Below are 7,578 nucleotides of genomic sequence, written 5' to 3' on the forward strand. Positions count from 1 at the left end.
TTTCTGCTGCTGTTGCTGCTCCCGGTTGACCACTCCAAGATGGCGGCCGTATTTCTCGAGTCCCAGCAGCCAATGCTCCGTCTATGCTATAAGATGTCTATGGTTGTGACAGTCATTTTAGCATGTCAGCAGGCAAGCTTCCCTCATTCCAGGATGTATTATGCTTTGTCCTATAGCCTACTTGGAACATGTTTTGAAATGGATCTATAATAGCCTATAGAAATTTGCTCATAACAGGCCATCTGGAATACAAAGCAAACTCTTTGTGTTCCAGCTTTTTTGTGATGTTTTTATGATGTTTTAATGTTGCGTTGTTAATGTGTTAGACAGCTTAGATGTTCTTAGATGTTTTGTTAACCTGATTCCTCTCCCACTCTGCTTAAGTAAAAGTGTGCTACTGCTGCAAAATCTCTCTTTGCTTTTGTTTTTTTCTTTTCTTTAGTGTGTTTGGAAATTACTTTTAATGATATTAAAGGCCCACTATGCAACATAACTCTCAACTTTGAGTTGAGAGTTATGCTGATGGTTCTGCATCCATTTCTGGGTCGATTGGTGGGTGTGTCATTTACCCATGTCGCCTCTCCAGTGAAAAAGCGCATATGCAACTTGATCTGCTTGGACCGGGACAATCCGGATGTGACGCAACGGAAGTATCCTCGAAAATGTAGTCAGATTGTAGTTTCGGAAATGCTTTACGGCACAGACACACACCCAAACATGGCACCGGCTAGATATAAACAGCCAGTTGCGAGGCAATTGTTGCAATCATCATGGATCAATCGACTAATGGTACGGCCACACCAACCGCGTTACTCGCGTTATCATTGTGTGTCACAAAAATGGTTAAACGCGCCCAACGCGCCTGTGGCTGCGCTAGAGTCCGAGGTAGGAAACCCAAACGCCGCCGTGTTTGGGTGCATGATAGAGTTTACATCGGGTTAGATTAAATAATCTCGGATATAAATAACGATCTCATCTCATCGTCATCCGTTTATCCGGGGTCGGGTCGCGGGGGGAGCAGCTCAAGCAGGGGGCTCCAGACTTCCCTTTCCCGGGCCACATTGACCAGCTCTGACGGGGGGATCCCGAGGCATTCCCAGGCCAGTGTTGAGATATAATCTCTCCACCTAGTCCTGGGTCTTCCCCGAGGTCTCCTCCCCACTGGACGTGCCTGAAACACCTCCCAATGGAGGCGCCCAGTGGGCATCCTTGCCAGATGCCCGAACCACCTCAGCTGACTCCTTTCTAAGTAAAGGAGCAGCGGCTCTAATCCGAGTTCCTCACGGATGACTGAGCTTCTCACCCTATCCCGAGACGCCAGCCACCCTTCTGAGAAAACTCATCTCGGCCGCTTGTACCCGCGATCTCGTCCTTTCGACCATCACCCAACCCTCATGACCATAGGTGAGGATAGGAACGAAGATCGACCGGTAGATAGAGAGCTTTGCCTTGTGGCTCAGCTCTCTTTTCGTAACAACGGTGCGGTAAAACGAACGCAATACCGCCCCCGCTGCTCCGATTCTCCGGCCAATCTCACGCTCCATAGTCTCCTCACTCGCGAACAAGACCCCGAGGTACTTGAACTCCTTCACTTGGGCTAAGGACTCATAAATAACGATAATCGGGTTAAATAACTTCACATGGTGTGTCTGGTGTGTTTCCAGCATTCGTAGTGTTGATCAGCAGAGAAATAGTCCGCCAAGACGTTGAGGTTGCTTAGCAACCAGAGACTCTGTCCATGCAAGTGAACGGAGCGTTCACTCTTCGTCATAACTATCAAACCAAACATCCTTCACATTCACCGAGCGAACATTATGAAAGTAAAATGCACATTTCTCGCTAAAAATGTTTCCATAAACGCATTTAATGGCGTAACTATGTTACTATTTCCACCCAGAATAAAGAAAGATGTCGGCCGTATGCTTCTGTGCAAGGGTCACTACTCTCTGCCAGTGACGTCGGGTCAAGCTCCACGCTGATTGGCTATCGTGGCTAAGCGTCACGCGTTGGAGCGTTGAAAGTTCCATTTTCTGAACTCCGGGCATTGGTGCTTTACGGCACAGACCCCCAAACACGGAACCGGCTCGATATAAACACAAGTAACTAAGGGATTGTTATATTCATCATAGATCAGCCGACTAAAAAGAGACAGAGAAACCCAATGTCGGAGGAACAGAAGAAGAGAAAAGGATACTCGACCATTTGTTTTCTCGACCGTTTTGTTGTGAGCCCTGTATGTTTCTAGCTTGCTTGGTTGCAACCATATAAACACCTTTGTTTCCATGGGTGTTTTGCTGTTCGTCCGTCTCGTCCCCCAGATACAGACTGAATCCCCGAATCCAGGTTCTTGTTTATTTAGATTATTATGTTGGCCAAACCTCTTACACTGATTGTTCTGTTCAACCTAAGATATAACAATTATAATCTAGGATATAAATTCTCCCCGTCAACTATAAAAAAGGATGGATTTATGTTTATTGCAATACAAATACACAATTTAAAAAATGTATATCCTTGCATACACTTTATGAACATCTACTTCGGACATGGCTCCACGCATTCGCCGGCTTCTTTGAAAACAAATGCACATGGCTCGCGTAGAAGTGCATGGGGAAGGGTCGTCAACGAGTTGTTACGACAGTGTTGTGAAATATCTACTACGAAGCTGTAGGGGGCGCTGTGTAGAGAAATGTGCGTGCCAAAACCAAGAAAACAGCGAAGAAATGCCCGAAGTTGCATAGTGGGCCTTTAACTAGATCTTATAAATGGCCTAAACACATCGAATTTGTATATACCCTATACTGTTTGACTATAGGACTTCTATAAGAATCTCCTCTGTGCAACTATTCATGTAGTCAGTCAATGATCAAACTGCATGGTCCTCCAGCAGTTCCAGCAGTGCCATGGTGCAGCATTACGCACGGGGCTCACCGCATAGGCGTCGATTACGCCGGGGACGCGTCCCCACCAGATTTTGTCATGATTAATTTTGTACCCACCACAACGGATTATTACACGGGCTTCCTCAATGCCGTGGAACGCTCTGTTCACTTGCATGGGCACTTCACAACTTCCGACACCGTTGCTAAGTATAAATGGCCGATGTCTTGGAAAACAAAGGACTTTTTGCCTACGATGTCTTTGGTATCACTCCTCAAGTAGTCCGGTAACTTTTCAACCCCAGCTTCTTTGCTTGCTATTAAGCAACGTCAACGTCTTTGATGGATTTTCTCTGCTGATCAACACTACGAATACTGGTAACAAACAAATTGTAAAAGGACACACCATGTGAAGTATTTTATTCGTTTTGGCACGTAGCCGTGTAATAAGCGGGATAATGTATAGAACGTCGCCGGTCATTATCGAAATTAAGCCCCTTCAGTTGGAAGAAAGACACCTTCGCTGCGTGTCGGTGTCCTGTTCGCCCTGTCGGGGCTTATTTTCCCGATAATGACCGGCATTCTATACATTATCCCTTACTTATTACACGGCTCTTCTTAATGCTGTAGACTGCTCCATTCACTTCCATGGGCCTTCCTAACGTTCAGCTGTCAATTATTTTTGTTTATTACACGACTCTTCTCAATGCAGTGGAATGCTCACGTCCACCATATTGAACGCTGTCAAGGAAAGTGTTGCGACCGCCCCCCCTCGTGGCTCAATGGTTGAAAAAGCGTGCTAAAGTGCCCTTCAAGAGTGTCGAAAATGAGAGGAAATGCCTTATTGGCTGCCCTTTTCACGTGATAAACATGATTAGGTGCCCTCTAGGGTGCTCCTTCATGCAATAAATTATGATGATGTGCCCTCTAGAACAAGAAAATTCAATGACGTGCCTTAATGAGTGCCCTTATAGTCCCCTTCTGCCCGTCTGGTGCCCTTTTAGTGCCCCCTTTAGTACCCTGATAGTGCCCTTCTGCCTGTCTGGTCCTTCTAGTGCCCTGATAGTCCCCTTCTGCCCGTCTGGTCCTTCAAGTGCCCTTCTGCCCATCTGGTGCCCTTCTAGTACCCTGATAGTGCCCTTCTGCCCGTCTGGTCCTTCTAGTGCCCTTCAAGTGCCCTGCTAGTGCCCTTCTAGTACCCTGATAGTGCCCGTCTGGTCCTTCTAGTGCCCTTCTAGTGCCCTTCTAGTGCCCTTCTAGTGCCCTTCTAGTACCCTGATAGTGCCCTTCTGCCCGTCTGGTCCTTCTAGTGCCCTTCCAGTGCCCTTCCAGTGCCCTTCTAGTGCCCTGATAGTGCCCTTCTGCTCGTCTGGTCCTTATAGTGCCCTTCTAGTGCTCTTCTGCCCGTCTGGTGCCCTTCTAGTGCCCTTCTGCCGGTCTGGTGCCCCCCTGGTTGAAAAAGTGTGCTAAAGTGCCCTCTATGGTGGTGAAAATGAGAGAAAGTGCCTTATTGGCTGCCCTTTACACGTGAACAAAAATTAATGAGTGCCCTAGGTTGCCCCTGATGATGATGATGTGCCTTCTGGAGCAAGAATATGGCAAACCGAAAAAACACGTGGTTAGCTATTGAGGTGCAGACGTTCCTCTCTTTGGTAGCTGACGAACGGGGAATGCGAGGCGTTGCTTTCATGTGGCGTCGCCATGACAAACAGGTACATCGAGTGGTACTTAAATCTCCACTGGATAACGAAGCAAAAAGCGGATTAAGAGTATGTCACTCAGTACCCATAGTGGAAAAGCGCAATTAGATGCCAAGTTAGAAACACTTCATATTTCCAGTTTGCATAATCCGTTTAAAATGTATATACATTTTTTGAGCGTTCAAGATCATTCAAGTGTAGGTCATTTCATGCAAGAGAGACGATAATGGTCAGCTATCACCTCAACATGAAGGAAAACTTCCTTACATTTTTCCGTAGCTGGCTGTCAGCGGTCAAAGACTGTATGGTAGCGGCACATTGAATTGTCTCCAGTCTAATTTTTAAATGTTAGTAAAGATGAAAGCAGTAAGGCATCCTCCTTTCTTTGGCTAAAATGTGAAAGTGCACAATGATGTGAACAACTCATTTTGGTGTTTATATAGTCGCTAGAATAAGGGGAAACAGTGTCTTTGAAGCAAAAAAAATTCAATTATGACCCCCACTATTCTTTTAAGTGCTACATGGAGATGTAACAAGTGCCCCGAATGGGATCTTCACGGCAGCGCTTGCTAAGGTTAGGGGATAGGACCTTCCAGGCAGCGCTGCCTTTAAGGCTCCGTTGGGGGAACAATACACCATCAAGTTAGAAAAGCCACTGTGTCCGCTGGTGGGGCCCCATGTTGTCCAGAATGTACGTGGAAAGTCCCGTACGCCACTTTCAGCCCCGTTTTCTGCGTACACAACGGTTATAAATGAGACCCCAGAGCCAGACAATGATGTCGTAGTAAAGCCCTCAGGTCTACTCTGCATGTATTAACTGTGGCTAAACATCGACTGCACTGAATTCATCTTAACTTCATAAGTTCTAATTTTAAAATGATTATGAATACTATTGTTGTTATTTGAAGCCGTGTCAGTCTTGACTGTGGGTGGTGTGGTCCTCTGTGTCTGCTAGTGTCTATAATACAGCAATATTTTTGTCGACATTATCAAACGGAAGAACTTTTATTTTGAAGAGCACAGGGCAGCGAAGCACACTAGCCAATAAGAGGAACCGACGGAAACCAGATATTGAGTGGTAAATTCGTAGTAAGAACGAAAAATCGAATAAACAAACTGAAATTTTGACAAAACGAAAAAACGGCTTGTTTTCTGGTTTCTGCTTGTGTCAATTATTCCCAGAAAACAGAGTAATAAAACGTACCTTGCTCGGGAAAGCAGTTCTCTTTCCGGAGGAAAATAAAACGGATTTTGGAACAAATAGTCTGACATTCAGTAAACACAGCAAGGTGAGTAAAACAGCAGAACTTTTAGAAAGGGTAAGACCTCTCCTCTCGTTATGGAATTTAAAAAATATAGGAATCAAGTACAATCATCAATACATAAACCATGTCGTTGTCATGGTCTGTCGGTTTCCTTGGCTTGTTTTGGTGTGTTACCTGTTTTACTTTGGTATCAGTCTTGTTTCTCCCCATGTCAGGTTTCCCTCCTGTGTGATTAGTGTTGCCCCCCCTAATGTGTTTCAGCTGTTACTCGTTGCGTGCCCTGTGTGTTTGGTATTTAGGCCTTGTCTTTCCTTTGTTCCTTGTCGGATCATTTTAGTTCGTGGTGAGTTGTGTCCTGTGTGTTACCTGTGTTCCCCGCATCACCCGTGTTCCTTGCCTTTTGAGTTAATAAATTAGGCCTAAAAAAAATAAAAGTTTGGTTCCTGTTGGTTGTCAGTTGAGGTCATGGGTAGGTAGGGAATTTATTTTATTTTTTTATTTTATTTTTTCCAGCGGCAGCGAATGATAGCTAGGTTGTTTTCATTTAAAAACAAGAAAATTCGCTAATCCTTGTACAGAATGAAGAGGTGCTTTACAAAAACGTAATTATAGTTTGCATCAAATTTATTATCTCATCTCATCTCATCGTCATCCGCTTCTCCGGGGTCGGGTCGTGGGGGGAGCAGCTCAAGCAGGGGGCCCCAGACTTCCCTTTCCCGGGCCACATTGAACAGCTCTGACGGGGGGATCCCGAGGCGTTCCCAGGCCAGTGTTGAGATATAATCTCTCCACCTAGTCCTGGGTCTTCCCCGAGGTCTCCTCCCCACTGGACGTGCCTGAAACACCTCCCAAGGGAGGCGCCCAGTTGGCATCCTTACCAGATGCCCGAACCACCTCAGCTGACTCCTTTCTAAGTAAAGGAGCAGCGGCTCTAATCCGAGTTCCTCACGGATGGCTGAGCTTCTCACCCTATCCCTAAGGGAGACGCCAGCCACCCTTCTGAGAAAAACTCATCTTGGCCGCTTGTACCCGCGATCTCGTCCTTTCGGTCATCACCCAACCCTCATGACCATAGGTGAGGATAGGAACGAAGATCGACCGGTAGATCGAGAGCTTTGCCTTGCGGCTCGGCTCTCTTTTCGTAACAACGGTGTGGTAAAGCGAACGCAATACCGCCCCCGCTGCTCAGATTCTCCGGCCAATCTCACACTCCATCGTACCCTCACTCGCGAACAAGACCCCGAGATACTTGAACTCCTTCACTTTCGGCTAAGGACTAATTTCCTACCCGGAGTAAGCAATCCACCGGTTTCCTGCTAAGAGTCATGGCCTCAGATTTAGCGGTGCTGGTCCTCATCCCAGCCGCTTCACACTTGGCCGCCAGCCGATCCAGTGAGTGCTGAAGGTAACAGGCCGATGATTCAATGAGGACCACATCATCTGCAAAAAGCAGTGACGAGATCCTCAGACCACCGAACTGCAACCCCTCCCCACCACGACTACGCCTCGATATCCTGTCGTTGCCCACGTGGGCGTTGAATCTCCCAGCAGAACTACGGAGTCCCCTACTGGAGCATACAGGACTCCATTCAGGGTCTCCAAGAAGGCCGAGTACTCTGAACTGCTGTTTGGTGCATATGCACAAACAACAGTCAGAGTTTTCCCCCCTACAACCCTTAGGCGCAGGGAGGCGACCCTCTCGTCTACTGGGGTAAACTCCAACACCGTGGCGCT

At 46.8% G+C, this 7,578-nt stretch overlaps 1 long non-coding RNA gene across 1 annotated transcript in view; it reads right to left on the reverse strand.

The window, feature by feature from the left end:
• Positions 1-7,578, reverse strand: part of LOC132456430 (uncharacterized) — a 70,372-nt gene that overhangs the window by 61,553 nt on the left and 1,241 nt on the right. The gene's annotated exons all lie outside the window — the stretch shown is intronic.

The sequence above is a fragment of the Gadus macrocephalus genome, chromosome 4, assembly GCF_031168955.1.
Source record: "Gadus macrocephalus chromosome 4, ASM3116895v1".
Taxonomy (NCBI): Eukaryota; Metazoa; Chordata; class Actinopteri; order Gadiformes; family Gadidae; genus Gadus; species Gadus macrocephalus.